The 23,864-nt window shown below is 36.2% G+C and overlaps 1 long non-coding RNA gene across 1 annotated transcript; it reads left to right on the forward strand.

The window, feature by feature from the left end:
- Nucleotides 1–18,860: 18,860 nt before the first annotated feature.
- Nucleotides 18,861–23,200, forward strand: LOC128264156 (uncharacterized). The gene is made up of 3 exons (XR_008268660.1): nucleotides 18,861–18,968; nucleotides 19,154–19,300; nucleotides 22,226–23,200. It is a non-coding gene; the product is annotated as an uncharacterized LOC128264156 (long non-coding RNA).
- Nucleotides 23,201–23,864: the final 664 nt, after the last annotated feature.

Below are 23,864 nucleotides of genomic sequence, written 5' to 3' on the forward strand. Positions count from 1 at the left end.
CCACTACAGCACAGCAGACAACGCAACAAACACCGGAAACTCGCTTGGGACACCAACCACAAGGAAGTTACTCGAGACCATCAAGGAACCAGTGGAGACCCCAAGAAACACAACCAGTACTTAACAGAGGCGTCACAAGATCTTGGGACATGAACAATAGATGCTCGCGGTGCAAAGCAGTGGGACACATAGCACGTGGATGCAATAACCAACCAAGACTGTTTTGCTGGATATGCGGACAGGACGGAATACGAACAATTCAATGCTGCCGCAGGTATGAAACGACGGAAAACGGAAGACGCCCATGGGATCAGAGCGGGCACCCAGGGCACACACCACACCCGCAACATCACTAAAGTTCAACGGTCGACGCCTACTAGCACAAGTCAACATAGGCAGCACAAGAATTCGCGGTGCAATTGACACAGGAGCCACACGGAGTTTTGTCGGCCAAGAACTAGCCAGCAGAATAGCCAGACATGGGAAAAAAACAAGTTATTGGAGCCATAAGACTTGCAGACGGAACAAACAGAACGGTCACAGAGGCACTAGAAGTACCAATACAACTCGGGACACAAACAAACACAACAACACTACTAGTCCTCGACGAGGTGATCGGAGACCTACTCTTGGGAATAGACTTCTTAGAACAATGCAACGCTTCACTAGAATGCGAAGGCATCACAGCGAAAATTAAAAAGAAGATGAGGAACCAACTCAGAAGCAAGAAACACAAGAGACACGGCATCGGATCACTAGAAACAGGGGATTTAACAGACGCACAGATCCAAGAAACCCTCAAAAGGGAGTTAGAGATGATGAGCCAACTAAAAGGAGTAAATCACATTTGCAAGCCACAAAACCAGTACCATGAATGGATCACATTCTTAACCAACTCCGCGAGGCAAAATACATAAGCACATTGGATCTGAAAAGTGGCTACTGGCAGATACCGATGGATGCTTCCAGTGATTTTCGACAAGTTATCCAATTGGGTGGAGCTAGCAGCCGTCAGAAAAGCAACAACAGAAATTGTATTAAAAGTTTTACGGGAACAGATCCTCACACGATATGGTACACCAAAAAAAATTACTCATCTCGGACAACGGGGTACAGTTTACGAGTAATAAGTTTAAGGCACAGTTACAAAAATGGGGAATCGTCCACCAGTTAACAGCGCCTACACCCCGCAAGAGAACCCAGCCGAGAGGGCAAATAGGAAAATAAAAACTATAAAAGCTCAATTTTCTGGAACCGAACACACACGGTGGGACGACTGGCTACCCGAAATAGCAATGGCCATCAATAGCAGCAGGTCAGAATCAACAGGATACAGCCCGGCGTACCTACTATACGGACGGGAAGTACGACTACCTGGGAGCCTTTATAACGAAACCACTCCTGGTTCCGGAATGGTAAAGGAAACGATAGAGGCAAGTAGCAAACTAGCACATCGGAACATGGGAAAAGCAGAACAAGACCAAGCCAGATCATACAACCTACGGAAAAGAGACTGGAGACCCAAAGAAGGAGATCTCGTATGGAAAAGACAACACCCAGTGACGGGTTTCGTTTCAACAGCTATAGCAACAATAAGACATACGGCGACAGGAAAAACACACAGAGCATACATCAACGAACTGAAACCTGTTGTAGAGAACGAAGTTGCTTAAAGTGATATCTCCCAACTGATCACCAAAAGCATTGCTTATTTCAGAATGGACAAGAAACTGGAAAGCTCCCTAAAAAAATACCGGGAAAACCTGGAGAGCCTAAACCGGCAGCGGCGTCGAGTCATCATACTCGGGGCCGTGGACGTGGCAGGTCCAGCTGGAGGCCGAAGACCAACCAGGGCGGCACCGGTCGCAAGACAGGCACCAGCCAGAAGAGAGGGAATTAACTCAACGAAGACGACTATGACAACACAAGGACACAAAGAAGGAACAGGATGACGACCCACCATCACAAATATATAAAATTCAACTTTCACATTAAAGCTTAAAAGAACATTCCAAATACTGGCCTTTTATTATTCAAACGCGCGCCCAAAGCCAACAGCACCCGGTCACACTTACTCGACGAAGTTATCGATAGCCGATAATCATCGCCCAATAAACCCGATTACCCAAAGCGGGATTATCATCATCGTCCGATCTGGTCACACTAAGCAGCGCCTATATAAGCGGAGACACTGCCCCAGACCAGTCACTTGCGTTCCGACGATTCTCGAGGAAACAACAACTAGTAGGAATACCTGGGTAAGTGTTCTGGTAGTTAGTCTTGGTAGTGGTGGATCCGTAAGAGTTTGATTTCAAGTCGGCTCTACGACCTGGTGAGGATCACCGATGCCCGGTGTGGTTTTTTAGTACACACTCAGGCCCGGTCGTGATCGCTGAGCCCGGCACGGTTTGCGTAATTCCGGCCCATCTCAGTGAGTTCCTACCAGAAGTCACGTTTCCGGCTTCCGACCCGGAAACGATACGGAATAAAACGGCAGGTCGAAACAAACGATGTCCGGCAGCTCGAACTAACGATGCCCTACATTCCCAAATCCCACTAGAAAAGTAAGTAGTTCGTTCCTCTAAAACGACCCAGAACACTACGAACCCGACGTACTCAAACGACGAGACACGACGACACCAGGAGTGCACAACCGGCCCTTCCGAAGCGCCGACACCAAGCAGTGCACCCTGCCACCGCGAAGCGCCGACACCAATCAGTGCACCCAGCTATTGCGTAACGTCTAACGCAAGCAGTGTACTCAGCAATCACACGTCGGCAAGGCCAATCAGTTCCTCGAACTGAATAGCCCAATTCTATAATTTATAACCGGGTCACATTTGAATTTGTCTCTTTCCTTTTTCACGATTCCTGAGCATGTGGCGTGTGTTATTAAAAGCTCATAAAATAATAACTAAAATATAAAACCAATCTCACTGTGTTATTTGTTTTGGTGCTAAAGGATTACAACAATTATAGATAAGATAAAACCCCTATATAATATAGACGACTATGCTAAAGAATCAAAATAATGTTAGAATCACAAAAAAAATTAATTACGACAAAAATACTTTAGATTTTGAGTTAAGAATAGGAGATCAGGTTTTATTGAAAAATGAAACAGGACATAAGTTAGATTTTAAATACAAAGGTCCCTATAAGGTAGAACGTCTATGCGATGGAGATAACATAAAAATCAAATAATAAAAATAAAAAACAATTAGCACACAAAGATAGATTAAAAATGTGTATTTCATAATCAATTTGGTTCCTTAGAAATATATCACGTGTGGCTATACATAATATAAGAACAATAACTATAAAAAATTAATTAAAATTACAAACAAAAAAAAAAAGAATTGCTTTAAATAATATCATTTCTTAAACTTTATAAAATCCATAATTAAATTGGAAAATAACTTCATTATATTACGTTATTTTTCAAAAGTAGGGAGATGTCGTATGCACATATATCGGAGCACCCACTGTACCAAGAGAACTAAAAGGGTACACACTGTAACACTTTGTTGCAGTGTTAACATACTTCAAAGTCCCGGTCATAAACCCAAGTGGCCGAAATACGAACCGATCGATATGCCTTGGCCCGCACACAGAAAGTGCAAGTGTCAGCATAATTGTATCACGAGCGGACTTCATGTGTGTGCATATACCTCCGTGCTCCAGCCTAAGCGAGCATAGCTATATACGGCGAGACTTAGACCTCTTTAGCTCCTAAGTCATATTGATAACACAAGAAACTCCTAAGAGCTGGAAGCGGCAACAACAGCTGCTCCAGCTAAATAAATGAAACTAAATAAAGTTAAAAATGAATTTTTAATTAAACTACAACATTATAATCATTGTCCTTGGATGTTTTAAGTTAAAGATTATTATTCGTCTTGATGCTGTAGGTTTTTTGCTCCATTTTAATTTTATTTCGTTTCAATATCTGATAATAAGATAGTCTAAGTATGGTAACTTCTTGTTGTCTTCTAATTCTATTGTAAATTTTATATTTTTATGGATGTTATTTAGATTTTGTATACAATAAAATTAATATTTCAAAAGCCAAAGACACTAACAAAATAACTATTTGCGACAATGAAGGAAGATAACATCTAAACTACTCTGGGCACGTCCAAATCGTTCCATTACAATTTAAAATTTACAATAGAATTAGAAGACAACTAACGATGCCCTACATTCCCAAATCCCACTAGAAAAGTAAGTAGTTCGTTCCTCTAAAACGACCCAGAACACTACGAACCCGACGTACTCAAACGACGAGACACGACGACACCAGGAGTGCACAACCGGCCCTTCCGAAGCGCCGACACCAAGCAGTGCACCCTGCCACCGCGAAGCGCCGACACCAATCAGTGCACCCAGCTATTGCGTAACGTCTAACGCAAGCAGTGTACTCAGCAATCACACGTCGGCAAGGCCAATCAGTTCCTCGAACTGAATAGCCCAATTCTATAATTTATAACCTGGTCACATTTGAATTTGTCTCTTTCCTTTTTCACGATTCCTGAGCATGTGGCGTGTGTTATTAAAAGCTCATAAAATAATAACTAAAATATAAAACCAATCTCACTGTGTTATTTGTTTTGGTGCTAAAGGATTACAACAATTATAGATAAGATAAAACCCCTATATAATATAGACGACTATGCTAAAGAATCAAAATAATGTTAGAATCACAAAAAAAATTAATTACGACAAAAATACTTTAGATTTTGAGTTAAGAATAGGAGATCAGGTTTTATTGAAAAATGAAACAGGACATAAGTTAGATTTTAAATACAAAGGTCCCTATAAGGTAGAACGTCTATGCGATGGAGATAACATAAAAATCAAATAATAAAAATAAAAAACAATTAGCACACAAAGATAGATTAAAAATGTGTATTTCATAATCAATTTGGTTCCTTAGAAATATATCACGTGTGGCTATACATAATATAAGAACAATAACTATAAAAAATTAATTAAAATTACAAACAAAAAAAAAAAAGAATTGCTTTAAATAATATCATTTCTTAAACTTTATAAAATCCATAATTAAATTGGAAAATAACTTCATTATATTACGTTATTTTTCAAAAGTAGGGAGATGTCGTATGCACATATATCGGAGCACCCACTGTACCAAGAGAACTAAAAGGGTACACACTGTAACACTTTGTTGCAGTGTTAACATACTTCAAAGTCCCGGTCATAAACCCAAGTGGCCGAAATACGAACCGATCGATATGCCTTGGCCCGCACACAGAAAGTGCAAGTGTCAGCATAATTGTATCACGAGCGGACTTCATGTGTGTGCATATACCTCCGTGCTCCAGCCTAAGCGAGCATAGCTATATACGGCGAGACTTAGACCTCTTTAGCTCCTAAGTCATATTGATAACACAAGAAACTCCTAAGAGCTGGAAGCGGCAACAACAGCTGCTCCAGCTAAATAAATGAAACTAAATAAAGTTAAAAATGAATTTTTAATTAAACTACAACATTATAATCATTGTCCTTGGATGTTTTAAGTTAAAGATTATTATTCGTCTTGATGCTGTAGGTTTTTTGCTCCATTTTAATTTTATTTCGTTTCAATATCTGATAATAAGATAGTCTAAGTATGGTAACTTCTTGTTGTCTTCTAATTCTATTGTAAATTTTATATTTTTATGGATGTTATTTAGATTTTGTATACAATAAAATTAATATTTCAAAAGCCAAAGACACTAACAAAATAACTATTTGCGACAATGAAGGAAGATAACATCTAAACTACTCTGGGCACGTCCAAATCGTTCCATTACAATTTAAAATTTACAATAGAATTAGAAGACAACTATAAAATAACATACTTAGATTCCCTTTTTGTCAGACATGCAAATATTAACATCCAAGAACCCTGATTAAAAATACAGCAAATGGCTGTATCAGACGGTTGTTAGGCATATCGGAAAAGATATACCCAAAAAAACAAAAAAAAAAAAATAATTATAATTAAAAAAAAAAAAACAAGCACCCAAAAAACAAAATTATCGGAACTACTAATGAAATCTGACTGCTACAAAACAATTGAAACAATAGTAATTGCCCACCAGCCAACAAACACATAAGAATATATATTTTATAAAACCAAAAAAAAAATAAAACCAACTGACAGAAGCAATTTAGTTTACAAAATTCGATGCAAAGGAACGGACAAAGAAACGTGTCAAAAAATATATAATGAAATTTAAAACAAGGATAAGAGAACATAAATCTAACTACAAATAAAAAACAGTACCTACGTCAGGCAGTCGTTCAATGGGCTGGTTCCATTGACGCATTAAAAAGCATTTAGCCTAATGCGCACTGAAATTTCATACAAAATGATTGTAAGCTTTTTTTGCCTACGGTATTTCCACAAAGACTCCCATAAGGCTAAATGCCGAATTTAAAATAAATGCGATTTAAAGGCCTACTCAGACAGGCGGGTTTTCTGCTTCAGCGACCAAATTCCGCTTCAGCGGCTTTTTCTTCCATGAGAGGTGCATGTGCTAGAAAGAGACGAATTAATTACGCTTCAACTCGACGTTGCGAGCAGTAGGCTGTAAATTCGGTAGTGGTTAAGTATTTTTTAAGTATTTAGATGATTTTTACTTGGCTATTTTTGGGTTTTTAGGAAATGGAGATGCCTACTAGCCAAGTATGCGGTTTTAGTTTAAGATAAATGCAATTAAATGAACAAATGCCAATTCGATATGAAAGAATAGGAAGATATTGTCTTCATTTGACCTGCGGGGTTAAACGCTGGATGATATTTATGGGGGAAATCCAGCAGATATTAATGGATCGGGTGATCCCCATATCACCATATCATTCATCAAAGGCTAAAATAAGTGCATAAATCATTAACAGAGGAAAAACTTTCCAAATTATATTTAGTTTTGCGTTAATATCAATTTTTTGTCGTTTCGTTAGTGCCACCACTATAAAAGCAATGCATTAATGCTGGAAATCTGGCAGGAAAAAACTATATAAAAACATATAGGGTGATTTTGCTCTAAGAAAGAAACTGTGGTGGGCTCCTCAGCAAACCCGTCAAACGAGACTATCAGCTCCCCTTTCTTGTCGTCAAAGTTGGCAAATGCCACAATACGATTATGGGATTAACACAAAGTTCCGTAAACTCACTCATATACATGATTGTTAATTTATTTTGTTTGGATTTGCGACAATTCGAAAGTAAACAAACCCAGATTAGTTGTTCGTGCTGATGGAATCAGGCACATTTAAAAAGTCCATTTATGCGCCAATGAAATCAGGCTATAACATAATTGTATAAGACCGATACTTACTGTCAATTCGAAAACAGTAAAGAAACAGTCAAGCTGAGCAGTGCAGACGTGTAAGTAATGTATGTTTTATGTTTAAAAATTGTTTAAACTAGACTTAATTATTGTTTTTATGATTTTTAAAAAATAGTTGCAATGAAATAGTTGCCATTGTAGCAACAGAAATTTTTTAAAATAAAATATTAAAACAATGTTTTCAATTTTCACCACCATCACAAGACACAAGAGCCGGCTTTCAAAAATTACTTACTTTAATACTTCAATTCGTAAAACTGACTTCCAATTTTGGATATCAGCACAGATTATACAATACATGATAGGACATCTCAAACAAAAATATATAATGTATAACGGATTCCAGCAGTGGAACCCGCTCTTTCTGGCTTCTAGTTTACATCTTGTTAGACCGAGCTCAGTTTGTCATGTGGTGTAATGGTTAAGACTTGCGCCTAAACCATGTTACACTGGTTCAAAACCTTTTGTCTTCATTTTTTTAAATTATTTTTATTTATTTGCCAATGGATAAATCCTTATCTGGCTATCAGCTAACTTAACTTAAAACTAAGTATTAAATAAAAAATATTCCCTAAGTAATTGCCTAAGCACATCCTTCTTGGATCCCCAAACCAATCGAATACTTAGTGGCAAAGAGTTAAAGAGTCTTAAAGTTCTTAAGATTGGCTCATTAAATGGGATGATGGTACGGAGACTCCTGGCAGGAATATTGAATTTAATTGAGTTTAATATGAATGGACTATCTATATTACCAATTATAACATCATTGATAAAGAGCAAGCTCGCTATCGAACGGCGATCGTCTAGACTGCAGGTATGCAGTAGGCAACATTGGCTAGAGTAAGCTGGCAAAGGTTCCAAAAAGTTTAACGGCTGAAGTGCAAATTTTAGGTACTTTTTCTGCAGCCTCTTAATTCTATTGATATGAACAACACTTGACGGGTGCCAAATAAAGGAAGCATATTCCACTCTTGAACGCTGTCAGTCGTGCGTATGGGTCCTTAAAAAGTATAGTGTTTCTTTTGACAAATCCGAACGTTGCATATGCCTTCGGCAGAACATGGTTCATATGGTTAATAAACAAAAATTTACTGTCGAAGAGGACCATAATCTCTGCACATAATCTCAGTAAGTGCAGAGAGTGAATGGTTATTAATAACATATGTAGAAAGAATATTTAAGATACATTAACTATAGCGAACAACATAACATTTATTTAGGTTGAGAGGTAAATTGTTCTGAACACCATAAACTGATTTTGTTCAAGTCCGATTGTAGCAAATAACTGTCATTTAAGGAATTCACGGGCATGTATATTTTAAGGTCATCCTCATAAAGAAGATACTTGGCAGATTGAATGCAGAAACAAATATCATTAATGAAAATAATGAAAAGCAAAGGACCAAGAGAACTGCCTTGAGGAAGACCAGAGGTTGCTTCAAAGAGGTTAGAAACAAACCTGCTGACTTCAACATGATAGGATCGGTTTGCCAAATAAGAAGAGATCCAATTTAGAAAAGAGCCGTGAATACCAAGCTTAAAAAGTTTTGCTTGCAAGGCAGAGTGAAAAACCCTATCAAAAGACTTGGCGAAATCAGTATAAACTGTGTCCACTTGGGAATGTAACTCAAAGTCTTGTATGCAATGTTTCGCGAAAATAGCTAAATTCGAGGTAGTAGAACGACCAGGCATGAACCCGTGCTGATTAGGCTCAATATAAGTACGTATCAGAAAGGATAATTTTTTAACTACAATTCTCTCGAATAGCTTTGCAATATTGCTTATTTTAGCAATCGGCCTGTAATTAGAAACCTCAGACTTGCTTCCGCCTTTATGAACCGGAAGAATTTTGGCAATTTTCCATCTAGAAATAAACTTACCCTGAAGTAGCGAAGACGAGAAGATCATCTTAAGAGGTTGAAGAAGACTGTGATAACATTTTTAAGAAAATATGAAGAAACTCCATCAATGTCAGGCTTAATGGAGTCGTCAAATTGCGAAATAGCTTCAGAAATGTCCTCATCATTAATTTCAAGGGAACCAATATTACAAATTTCTGGAATGTTACTTAGAATTTGCTGGTAATTCCAGTCACAAGCATGCTCAAAATTGGCCGAAAAAAAGGAAGCAAATAAGTTTGCAATATTTGTCCCAGAATTAGCGGTAGTATTGTTATATGACACAGTTGACGGTATGGAAGAGTAAGATTTCTTTGAATTAATAAAACGCCAGAACACATTTGGATTTGACTTTAAGCTATTTTCAATGTCGGAAATGTATTGAATATATAGAAATTTATAAGAAACTCAAATTCCCGCTTATTTTGTCTATATCTATCACGATCCAATGGATTACCCCATCTAATGAACCGTTTGTAGAACTTATTTCTTAGATTTTTATATTTCTGGAGACCTTTTGTATACCAAGGAAGCCTATAGGAACCCCGTACCTTGGTTGAACATGTGCTGTCAAGAATATTTTTTAAAGCGACAAGAAAGTTATTGTAATTGGTCTCAATGCAAGCATTTGATAGTAAGGAAACCCAATCCATAGACGTGAGGCAATCACTTACGGCAACCAAGCTGGCATGATCAAAATTATACATAGGAATAAAGTAAGCAACTGGTAAGAAATTATAAAATTCAATATTAAAGCATAAGGGCTTATGAGGAACATCACAACTAGAAATACTAAATTCAGCAAGGCTTACAGAGGAATGAACAATAGAATTGATGAATATTAAATCTAGTAGCCTATGCAAATCATTAAAGATATAATTTATCTGGGTGAGGCCCATACTATAACAATCATCGATAACAATAATTTCATGTGGCTGGTGTACATTGCCAGGCACCATAGCATGGGATTGCGGATCACATAACCATACAACAAATCCCAAATTAAAATCTTCTGTCACAACAAAACCAACAGAGTTATCTATGCTGGCATGTAGGCTGGCAATGTTATTTAATTCGCCTGATAGAGCGTAAAGTCACTTCCAGGGATAATATAAGAAGCAACTATTACAGTCTTCCCAGACAATCCAGATACCTCAACAGCCAACTGGTCCAGAACAGAGTCCTCGTTTGAAAGTACAGCTGCGCAGCAGGAGAAGGTACGGCGGACTGCCACGATGACGCCTCCACCTCTCTCGCACTTCATTCTGCTGAAGTCTCTATCCTTGCGATAGACATGGAATAAATTAGTATCGAAGAACTCATTGGAGTTGAAGTTGGGGTTGAGCCAGGTTTCAACCAATATAATTATGTCATAACCACTGTTGGAAGTGCTCATAAAGACAGACTGAGTTTTAGTTCTCATTCCAGATATGTTTTGAAAATAAATTTTAAGGCAATTAGTTCCAATTCTTTTGACTGATAAATTCTCAGAAACTGTTGCCATAGTTTCATAACGGAAGTCATGAAATGGTATCGTCACATACGGCCTTTTCCTCGCAAGTCCAAAAAAGCCATTCAGAGCCGTACGCAATATTCCAGCCCGGATACGTATTGGTAGTGGAAGACTATCATTACGAAGGTTATAGTTGCAATCCATTCGCACAATCGTAGAAGACCAACTTGCAGATACTTCCAGAGTCGATGAGTGCCCTTGGGAGCGCAATGCAGAAAGCTCAACATCAAAGAGAGGCAACAGAAGAGAAACTTGTGGAGAGAGCAAGCGTCCGTAAAAATGTAAGATTTTAAAATCCCCCTTTAGCAACCATGAGGAAGTGAGCGGAACTCCAAAAACACCAGTAAGCCATACAAACGTCGGCCGAAGCGCCGATGCAGCGGGAGGTGAAGGGAGCGCAACTCGGAAGAGAGCGCTATATAGCAGCGGACTCTTTTCAAGTAAGGAGCTGCATAAGGAAAAGGGCAATGTCATCCGATTTTGTTTTTGTTGCAAATATGGGTGCGAAGAGAGTGATAATTCAACGCAATCGCTCAGCCATCCACGAGTAAAGCGAAGCAGCGAGGCAGCAGGAAATGGATAGAGCGCCAATATGAGGACCGCGCCACTATCATATGCATTGGGTACATCAGAAAAAACAGCCGTCAAGAGCGACTGAGCGTATGAAGCTGCATGATGATGAGAGAGCGAAACTCCGAAGAGAGCGCCGTATTGTTGTTGATGCGAAAACAGCTGCGGCTGCGCGCCTTGATTCGAAACGATGTAGAGGACAAGCGGCCTAAGCACCAGCTTAAGCATTTGTTGTTGGTGAAGAGGTTGAGAACTGCAGTTAAATGATGCACGAAAGTGAACCAATAATGACGTCAGAGCCAGTGACGTCGATTACTTGTTGTTACGATTCTTTTTATTTTTCTTGGAGGCAACCGTAAAGCCCTCATTGGGAGGGTTATGGTCTGACACAACGGGGTTGGTATGATGGGAAGTAGATAAAGCCGGTGGTTTATTGGCAACTTTTTCCTTCTTCCGCTTGTTGGTGTTAACATTAGCCGGGGCATCCACAGATTCAGGAAAAGCGATTTGAAACTTTGTATTTAAGTGCAAGTATAGGCTTTTAAGTTCACAAAGTTCTTCAATGATTTCGTCTGTTTTCGAGTACGAATCATTGCTCACCACGCAGCTATCACATTGCCATAACAGATTCGGCATAATAGTTAGCAATTTTATTGCCTCGGAAGAGAGCGCTGTATAGAAGCGGACTCTTTTCAAGTAAGGAGCTGCATAAAGAAAAGGGTAAAGTCATCCGATTTTGTTGTTGTTGCAAATATGGGTGCGAAGAGAGTGATAATTCAACGCAATCGCTCAGCCATCCACGAGTAAAGCGAAGCAGCGAGGCAACAGGAGATGGATAAAGCGCCAATATGAGGAGCGCGCTACTATCATATGCATTGGGAACATCAGAAAAAACAGCCGTCAAGAGCGACTGAGTATATGAAGCTGCATGATGATGAGAGAGCGAAACTCCGAAGAGAGCGCCGTATTGTTGTTGATGCGAAAACACCTGCGGCTTCGCGCCTTGATTCGAAAGAACGATGTAGAGGGCGAGCGGCCTAAGCACCAGCTTATGCATTTGTTGTTGGTGATGAAGTTGAGAACTGCACTTATAAATGATGCACGAAAGTGAACCAATAATGACGTCAGAGCCAGTGACGTCGATTACTGGGGGTTTTTTGATGGAAGCTTGGCAGGGTTAGATGTACGCAATGGTTCACCACCCAATGTGTCCACCACGGTCGACTCCAAGTGGATGAATCGGCTCACCTTAACTGATTGTGGCCAGAAATCACCGCTGAAGACAGTCTGATAATACTGCTCCGGGACTCCAAGCTTAAAGTTAATGAACTTCAGTGTGCTAAGATCTACCTCTTTTTTTGTTATTGAATATCATGATATGCTGTCAAAATTTACTTTTAACTTGTCAGAAACAAACTTGCACAGCGCTTTTGGCTTTGTGCTTACAGCGAATTTGCCAATATGCAAAAATCTTTTGCTGGGCAATACTGTAAGTTGATCACAAGCTAGCGCCGAACCAATAATATGCTTCTTGTTGTTACGATTCTTTTTGTTTTTTTTGGAGGCAACCGTAAAGCCCTCATTGGGAGGGTTATGGTCTGACACAACGGGGTTGTTATGATGGGAAGTAGATAAAGCCGGAGGTTTATTGGCAACTTTTTCCTTCTTCCGCTTGTTGGTGTTAACATTAGCCGGGGCACCCACGGATTCAGGAAAAGCGATTTGAAACTTTGTATTTAAGTGCAAGTATAGGCTTTTAAGTTCACAAAGTTCTTCAATGATTTCGTCTGTTTTTGAGTGCAAATCATTGCTCACCACGCAGCTATCACACTGCCATAACAGATTCGGCATAATAGTTAGCAATTTTATTGCCTCTTCAGGCAAATTAACACAAGAAGTGTGGAAAGTGCGATGACAAAGCGATGAACATCGAACCGCCTCAAAACCACGAAGTTGCGCATGCGTAACGGCAACATTGCACTCAGAGCACGTAAATGGGGTCATAACGAAATGAAAAACGCGTCTGCTCGCAACGAAAGCTGATCAGAGACTATGATATTTTGACTATGACTATTTTTAAAGAGGGTCGCCTCTTGTGACAGTTTTTAAGAATTTTTTGGGATTTTTTTTGCAGAACTACAAATAATAATAAATAATTATTTGGGACATATATAATATAGCTAAAGAGTGGGCTTGCTAAAAAAAAAGGGTTCCCATCGCCCTTAATGGAGACTTTAATCGCAAAATTTATTTAAAAAAAATTATTTATTAGTGCTTAGAATTCATCTGTAACATTTCATTATCTCGTATACATATCAACAATAAAACATGGTTATACCTTGTTTCTACATTTTTGTATTGGCCATAAACTTTATTTCTGAGTTGAATTTGTTACTTGGACGAAGAGGGTAGACATTTGAAGACATATATAATGTATATGAACTTGATTAGCATCACTAGGAGAGTCGATCTAGGCACTTCTGTCTGTCCGTTTATATGCAAATAGACCATACTTTCACAAAAAACTTCTTATTATTGTTGTTGGTATATATAGGTCGGAGCGGGTCGGAGCTGGCCGGATCGGACGACCTTACCATAAAGCTCTCTTAGAAAATAAATGAAACACTTTTTAGTTATATAGTGATGGTATACTATTTTAAAATTACCGATCTAATTTTATAAGAATCGGACAACGATACCGTTACGGCATGAACCTAACATATAACAGAACAGTTGATGGCTGGCCCTCGCCAGCGAATGGTTACGCCGGCCGATTAGAAAATAATAGAGTAAAAGCGGGTGGAAGCAGAAAGTTAAACCGGCAGCCTTACAAGTTTTTAAGTAAACGAAACCAGTAATCATTACATGCAGTTAAACAATTGAAGCGAATTTTGGTTTGGGAACCTAAAACATACTTAAACAAGAAAGGAAGCAAACTTCGGCAAGCCGAGGTTCATATACTTTTGCAGCTTTTTCAAAAACTAAATACTCTTGAAAACGTTAAAATTTTGCGTGTATGTTTAAAAACATTGAAGCTATTATGATTTGCAGCTTAATTTTGATAGTTCCTATGGCAGCTATACGATTGCTCCTAAGGGAGCTATATGCTATAGTCGTCTGATTTTGTTGAAATTTAAACCGTAATTCTAAAATATTTAACCTATACTATATCTCGAAGAACTAAAAAGAAAATTAAAAAACACCAAAGTTATAATTTTTTTTTATTTATTTTTCCGATTGTTCCTATGGGAGCTATATGCTATAGGCGTCCGATTTTGATGAAATTAAAACCGTTACTATATCTCGAAGAACTAAAAAAAAAATAGCAAAGTTATAATTTTTTTTATTTATTTTTATGATTGTTCCTATGGGAGCTATAAGCTCTAGTCGTCCGATTTAGATGAAATTTAAACCGTAATTCTGAAATATTTAACCATTACTATATCTCGAAGAACTAAAAAAAAAATTAAAAAACACCAAAGCTATAATTTTTTTGTATTTATTTTTCCGATTGATCCAATGGGAGCTATATGCTATAGTCTTCCGATCCGGCTCGATCCGACTTATATACTACCTGCAATAGAAAGACAACTTTTTGGAAAGTTTCATGCAGATAGCTTTAAAACTGAGAGACTAGTTTGCGTAGAAACGGACGGACAGCCGGACAAACTGACAGACGGACATGGCTAGATCGACTCTCCTAGTGATGCTGATCAAGAATATATATACTTTATAGGGTCGGAGATGTCTCCTTCACTGCGTTGCAAACTTCTGACTGAAATTATAATACCCTCTGCAAAGGTTTAAAAACACAAACAAAATGTGAAGTGCTAGTGTGCTTAAAAATAAAAAAATGTATACCCAATCTTATATACAGTATACGCTCAAAAATGCACATGATTAAAATTGTGAGTGGCGGTTAATTGAAAAAATAAAAGGAAATGTATTTGTGAGCATACACTGCAGAAAGATATCAGTTTAAATTTATAATGCATTTAATTAATGCGTTAAACATATTCTTTTTGTTTTACTCCAGAACAACCAATTTCAAAACATAAGGTACTTCAAGTCTTTATCATATGTATGTAAATTTGTATTAAATTTCAGTTTTATAAACTTTTCTTTGATTTGTTTGCTGGCCCTCGCCAGCGAATGGTTACGCCGGCCGATTAGCATACGAGAAAAAATAATAGAATAAAAGCGGGTGGAAGCAGAAAGTTAAACCGGCAGCCTTACAAGTTTTTAAGTAAACGAAACCAGTAATCATTACATGCAGTTAAACAATTGAAGCAATTGAATTGAGGCAAGCCGAAGTTCATATACTTTTGCAGCTTTTTCAAAAACTAAATACTCTTAAAAACGTTAAAATTTTGCGTGTATGTTTAAAAACATTAAAGCTATTATGATTTGCAGCTTAATTTTGATAGTTCCTATGGCAGCTATACGATTGCTCCTATGGGAGCTATATGCTATAGTCGTCCGATTTTGTTGAAATTTAAACCGTAATTCTAAAATATTTAACCTATACTATATCTCGAAGAACTAAAAAGAAAATTAAAAAACACCAAAGTTATAATTTTTCTTATTTATTTTTATGATTGTTCCTATGGGAGCTATATGCTATAGTCGTCCGATTTTGATGAAATTTAAACCGTAATTCTGAAATATTTAACCATTACTATATCTCGAAGAACTAAAAATAAAAATAAAAAAACAAAGTTATAATTTTTTTAAATTTATTTTTCCGATTGTTCCTATGAGAGCTATATGCTATAGTCGTCCGATCCGACTCGTTCGACCTATGTACTACCTGCAATAGAAAGACAACTTTTGGAAAAGTTTAATGCATTTAAACTTTAAAACTGAGAGACTAGTTTGCTTAGAAACGGACGGACATGGCTAGACCGACTCTCTTAATGATGCATATCAAAAATATATTTACTTTAGAGGGTCGTAAGCGTCTCCTTCGCAGCGTTGCAAACTTCTGACTGAAATTATAATACCCTCTGCAAAGGTTTAAAAACACAAACAAAATGTGAAGTGCTAGTGTGCTTAAAAATAAAAAAATGTATACCCAATCTTATATACAGTATACGCTCAAAAATGCACATGATTAAAATTGTGAGTGGCGGTTAATTGAAAAAATAAAAGGAAATGTATTTGTGAGCATACACTGCAGAAAGATATCAGTTTAAATTTATAATGCATTTAATTAATGCGTTAAACATATTCTTTTTGTTTTACTCCAGAACAACCAATTTCAAAACATAAGGTACTTCAAGTCCTTATCATATGTATGTAAATTTGTATTAAATTTCAGTTTTATAAACTTTTCTTTGATTTGTTTGCTATTTTTTCTTTCAGTTCTGTTTAGGGTGAACTCAAAATAAAAGTGGTCTCTGTTTATGGTGGACAAGGGATAAGAAGTGTTTTTTAATTTATATTTACATTTTTTACAAACAGGGTTTTACATTTCAGAATTTTTAGTATTTTAACTGCTTACACTTTTTGAGCACAAATGAAATTGTCATTTATTTACAAATACTGTGTTAACTGAAAGCAAAATAATTTTCTAATTCTTAGATTTCATGACTCACAAAGGAGAGACTGGTGCGGCTTACCGACCACATTAAGAACTTTAAGCTGGCTTTCACTTCAAAGATGACTTAAGAATCAAACGAGCCGAAATAAAAAAATAACGAGATAATAATAAAAGTATATATAAAAACAAAATTAAAAAAAAAAATTGAAATTAAAAAAAAATTGGATTTAACAATCTTGGGTATAAGGCATGTTTTATAACCACTCTAACTATGTTCTTGCGGAACGAACTGCTTGTTTTGTAACAAATCCTGAAAGTTTTCCGAGAAACAGTTTTAAGTTCGTTCTAGTAGTGCGTTGTAGCATGCTTGATTCGTAAGGCACAATTGAAAGGGAAAGCCGATTCCAATGGACTTTCCTGTCCCTTTCACTGAAATGGAAGCATTTTTTAGATGCAAAAAAAGCGTGAAACAACTCATTTTAGAATGGGTCCACTTCCGATTGATAGTGGTTCTATAACATGCTCGCATTTCTTTGCGGTTTCATACTGTCCATGTCGTGCAAAACACTATCCTATGCCCTTGAGATAGGGACGGGACGACCATATGGTTCTTCCGTCAGAACAGTCTCCAGGCATCGCCGACATAAAAAATTCTTATAAAGTTTGAAAATATATGATTTTTAGCATAAATAACCCAAAAGGGGTGCCTTTTAATCAGAAACAATAACAAAATTGGTGGATATAAGGTTTGTAATACTATACATATATAAAAAGCTTTTTTAACGGCGATATGTGGTTCAACTCTGAGATCTTTTCGTTTTCTAACTAAAAAAATATTCTTAAAAATTCTTTTAATAAAATAAAAGTTAATTTTATCATAAAATAATTATGCTGCATTAAAATCAGTTTGAACAGTTTTTTAGTTAGGATTTCATATATTGTTTAAGTTTTGGATGGTGTTAGGTTTAAATAAGCTGTGAGCCCTTTAGCTGAATTACAACAGGATCGATAGAAAAAATTCATCGGCATAAAAATCGAAATAAAGTGGTTTTATAGAATATGTATTTCACTTTTGTAAAAGCTTCGAGGGTATGTAGACTTCTTCTTGCCGAACTTATCTTATTTTTCGTTTTTAATTCTAAAAAAAAATATTTCAAAAATTCTTAAAAATACCTTTACTAACTAAAAAATAAATAAATTTGAAAATTACACTGTTCAATTTAGTTTTAGATGTTTAAGTTTTAAGATTTCCACCACTGCACGTGTGTATGTACTTTTATATTTAATTACCCAAGAAAATGTATTTAAACAAAATTTAGTATTTTAAAAATACTGTTTTAGACTAAGTAAATAAGACAGACAGGCGGATTTTACTCAATTGGTAATGCTGATAAATAATACACATACAGTTGTACAAATTTTTCTATATACATATACGTTTATGTATATTGTAGGGTCGAAATGGTCTCCTTTGCGATTTATGTACATATGTATCTGACCACATTGTTGTATTCTCTGCAAGAGCGTAAAATTATCTTTTATATTGGACTAAATATTAGATTCCTAATGACCTTAAAATAATTTAATTTATTCCATTATGAATTTAATTTTGAACAAGACTCTTCTTTTAATAAGCTAAGCATATGTACATACTTACATATGTACATAAGTATGTACATACATACAGTGTACATACATATGTATACATGGTTACGTTTGTACGGAAATTATCGCATAAAACTATTTAAATTATTTTTAAAGAATTTAAACACAAGTATAACTATTCATGTAATGTTAACGATACAAAAATTAGAGCACCCTACGCGTGTATGTATACGGTATTAATACTTTGTTATTTTGCTATACGTAGGTATTTGTCAGTTTAAGAAATTGGTTTAGCCTAACGAAAATAATTCAAGCTGTTTTTATAAACACTATTATAAGACACATTTTAAAATTTAAATAAGTTAACTTACATTACTTCTTTCTTGTTGATATTTCTAGAATAAAAACAAAACAACACATAAAGCAAATTACCACAGTGGAAATTCGGTACATTGCAGCGTACATCGGCAATGTCGCGACATGTAACGATATTTGTCTAATAGCCTGTTCTCATTCATTTGCTACATAATACCAAAACTCCACCAAGGAAAATTTACCATATATGTCAGGGATAGTAAATTGGGTTTGATCAGCCGACAAAAATGAAGAGTTCCGTGAACAGACTTTATCAAAACGTTTAAAAAAGTAGATCCGTTTTTATTTTCAGTAACATGTTAAATATCTGAACATATGGCGGTATTCGGTAACGTAAACCGTAATGCAACTATATCAGGTGGTCTCATCAGCTTTGTCGAGGACGTTACATCTTTAAGATTTCTCTCTCAGCTTTCACAAAGACGAGCGCTAGAAAGAGGTAGCAATTGTTTTACATATGCACGATTAACAAACGGCTGGCAAAAACGTTCTCATAAATGCTCAGCTCTCGCCTTGAGATCACCTTACATATGTACATAGACGCATCATGACGTAGATGACTTGGTATTTGGATATTCTTAGGAGAGAAAGAAATATTATGAAAAAAAAAACGAAATTGTGAAATACAACCATCACTGTTGAAGGTCGTTCACGAAGTGACGATAATATATATACATAGCAACAATATTGGAAATCTGCAAAGAATAGTCCGATCTTATATTCGGAGCAATGAAAGTGAAAATTTTGGTTCTTATAATTAAGCTGTTGCGGCCGGAAAATCAAAATTACCTTTCTGACATTGTTGTATTTTGGCCTTAAATACGCGTCCAATATTCAATAAACAAGAGTTTGGCAGCATTTTTAAAATGAAAACTTTTGTCCTTCTGTTGTTTTGTTTGTGCGTATCAAATCGATGTTTTAGGGCCCGAAAACCAATCTAACTGTATTAAACTATTACTGTCGCCTAATCAAAAAATAAAGTTACAAAAGAAGTTAAAAGTTTTTTTTTAAATAATTGGTTTATATATTCCCATTTTTACCATGGGAGCTATATGAAATAGGAGTCCAATTTTATTCAATTTGAATGCTCTCTTTCCATACAGACCTTACGTTGAAAACGGTTGGGAGATTTTAATTATGTGAAATTCCGATTTACACAGAGCCCATCGTAAAAACATAAACAAAGTCAACAGGTCAACCATTTTAAATAAATAATTAAAAACAATATAACAAATCAGCAAAGATATAATTTTTTTTCTTTTTTCTCCGATTGTTCCTATGGGAGCTATATTCTTTAGTCGTTCAATACGGCTCGTTCCGACTTGTTTACTACATGCAACAGCAAGACGACTTTTATAAAAGATTTTTGCAGATAGCTTTAAAACTGAGAGAATAGTTTGCGTTGAATCGGACGGAAGGACGGTTTAACGGACATGCTAACAGACGGACATGGCTAGATCGATGCTGATATACTTTATAGGGTCTTGCAAACTTTTGTCATAAATAAAAATAACTTCTGCAAGGGTATAAAAAAGTGTTTGTTAAAATATTTCCCTACGACGTCAGAAAACTGATATCATTAAGCCTTCCGCATTAGAAACAAATTTTACAAATGGCAAAATAAAAATAAAGAAATCTTACTTATTATTATTGCATGCTATGCGAAATCTGCTCTTTCAATGTCTTAGAAATAAAAGTTGCGTTTAAGTATCTGTTCTGAAAGATCAAATTAATATTAATTTAAAAGTACCGTTTTTTAAATTATACAAACCCTTTCATGATGGAGCAGATTTTAACACTGCTGATTTAAGGTCAATAATTTTGAATAACATGGAACAGCAAGACAGCGGAGAATTTTTGCGTCAGCTATTAGAATTTCATTCCTTAACAGGAATAAAACCATTATTTTATTACATAAACATAAACATACAATAAATTCGAAATGATCTAACTGCAACCATAGACCCCTAGTCAGACCACAGAGAAAGTCTGCCAAGAGTTGGAGCGTATGAAAGGTTGGAAACATAGCCCCAAAAAAAAATTCCAGAGCTGTCCAAAAGCGTTAAGTGCCTGAGAAAGGATACACATAGATTTTGTATTATTAGTTCCCCTAACTCAGAATTGCTCTATGGTCGCCCGGTGCGTTCGATCATAAATCAACTCTTCGACAAACAAACTGAAAAGCAGAAGATCCAAACAGCTTAATGTTTTCCAAACCGGATATGAAGAAGAGCAAATATCTAATACAACGCAGTCTTTTAAACTTGCACCTGGTTTCAATGAAGCACCAGTAGCATCCCAGCAACTAGTTCTTCAAGCGCCACAGCCACGTCGCTCAGGTATCCCAATCCGGAATACTTCCAGTACCCGGTAAGGAATCCTCCGGGAGTCAACGGGAATTCCACACCAATTCCCTCGGAATTCTCCTTACAAAACGAAACGGTATTTGTATGAAGGAGACGACTGTGGCCCAAAATTCAAACTCCGGGAGGATTCCAAAAAGGATTCCTAGGAAATTTTGAAAAGAAATCCGTGGGATTTTCCCCTTGTATTCCCCACGAAATCCCTCGGGAATTTCGTACACAAATTGTAGGCAATTCCCAAAGAATTCGGGAGGAATGCTCCAGGAATTCTTCGGGAAATCTCTAGGAATTCTCTCCGGAAATCCCCTGGAATTCTCTCGGTAATCATTAAGTATACTCTAGGAACTCCTGGGGAATTCCTTGAAAAAATTGGGACGAATCCTACCGAAAGTTCCTGGGGAATTCTTCGGCTTAACAAAAATTTCATCATTATGCAGTTCTAGCGTGAAAATTAATTTATTTGTTTTAAATTAAAAATTAAAAAAAATAATTAACTGCACTTACCTGATTAATAAAAAATCACTTAATTCTGGCTTTCACTTTTTAAAATAATTACCTACTTAAGCTGCAGCCGAATTCAAATGCAAAGGAAATGGGGAGAAGGGAGACGAAACCGAAAATTCTGACTGGCACAGGCCAGTGGCAGAAGTGCCGACAGAATTTTGTTAGCCGGCTTTATTTTGAACTTCGCTAGATAAAGCCCATGCGATTGTTTTTTGTTTTACGAAGGGAACTACAGGGTATATATTTTCCTATGGGCACAGGATTTTCTTCTGTTAAACCAACATCTTCTTTGAAATCTACATCTTCTGTGAAACCTACATATTGAGTGTGACCTACATTTGCGCTTAAAGTTTCCTGCTCAACCGTGTTTAGATTCTGTCTTTCACCATTTGATACCAGCATTTATTTACTCGCCAATGGATTAATCCTTATCCTTATCTGGCTTATCAGCTAACTTAACTGTAAAACTAAAAATTAATTAAAAAATATTATTTTAGCAAATGCCTAAGGACATCTTTCGTGGATCCCCAACCCAATCTAATACTCGCTGGCAAGGAGTTAAACAGTCTCAACGGTCTTAAAATTGGATCATTCCGCGCATAATTGGTCCTCGCAGCACTTTCCTTAAATGGGATGACGGTACGGAGACTCCTGGCTGGGACATTAAATTAAATAGTGGTTAATAGGAAGGGACTATCAATATTACCAATTATTAAATCATTGAAAAAAGCAGGCTCGCTATCGAACGCCTATCTACAAGACTGCAGGTATGCAATAGGCATTATTGGCTAGAGTAAGCTGGCAAAGGTTTCGAAATGTGTAACGGCTGAACTGCAAATTTTAAGTATTTTTTCTGCAGCCTAACAATTCTATTAATATCAACAACGCCTGAAGAGTTCCAAGTGTTTCTTTCAAAAAATCAGAACATTGCATATGCCTTCGGCAGAATATGGTTTATATGATTAATAAACAAATTTTAATACACTGTTTACTGATTTTGTTCAAGTCAGATTGTAGCAAATAACTGTCATTTCTGGAATTCACTGACATGTAAATTTTATGGTTATCCGCATAAAGAATATGCTTGGCAGATTGAATGCAGAAACCAATATCAATAAAGAAAATATTAAAAACCAAACAACCAAGGACAACTAGCAAACCCGGCGAACTCCGTTTCGCCACCAGATGGCTTCGTTTTATGTTACATTTCGTTCGGTGATTAAAAGATAAAAAACATTTTTTTGTTTTATAGTTGAAAAGGAAAAATTTTATTTAATTTTCAAACAGTAATGAATTTATTTCGATTACATAAATGAAGTGGTATTTAGATGAACTACTATAAGTTAATGAAAGTGAATCCAAAGTAAATACTGAATCGAAGCGTTATACGTGTCCGCAAATTATCCGCTTCAATGAAGTGCTCTTTGGTTAACATTTTCTGTTTTTTGGTAACACAAACAAAGCGGATGGGTTCCCAACTCATGAACACGCGTTTATGTGAAAATTTTTATAACGAATAAAAACTTCACGGTGCTTAGGAAAAATAAAATAAAATAAAAAAAAAACAATTTTAAATTATATTATAAATATTATAATTGTTTTATCTGCTGTTATTCATTTTTTTTAAGCCAACTTTTGTGACGCGTAAAATTTTACAATAACAGCACTTTTACATAAACTGCACTCTTATCACCAAAAACAAATTCATTTGCACAATTTTATTTACCGTGATTTAATTTCACAACACTTTAAACAATGATTGAAATCCTATACAGCTAATACGCTTTTGCCGCACTTAGACATCGTTGTTCAAATGTGCAAATATATTTATTTATTTATTATTTTTATATTATTTATTTATTATTTATTTGTATTTATCCACTTGCCTGATTAATTAAAAATCGCTTAAAGTTTTCACTTTTAAAAACACTTCTTTATTCTATTCCAGTCGAATTCAAAAGCAAAGGGGTTGGGGAGAAGAAAAATGAAACCCAAAAATTTTGCCTGGCGTGTGCCAGGATATGTCCAACCATAACAATGCTATGTAATTAAAATCACATAAGGCAGATAATCAAACATAAATATATTGGCGTTGCCTATTGCAACTTTACAATAACTTTATAAATCTTATTACAT

Source organism: Drosophila gunungcola, unplaced genomic scaffold (genome assembly GCF_025200985.1).
Source record: "Drosophila gunungcola strain Sukarami unplaced genomic scaffold, Dgunungcola_SK_2 000059F, whole genome shotgun sequence".
Lineage (NCBI taxonomy): Eukaryota > Metazoa > Arthropoda > Insecta > Diptera > Drosophilidae > Drosophila > Drosophila gunungcola.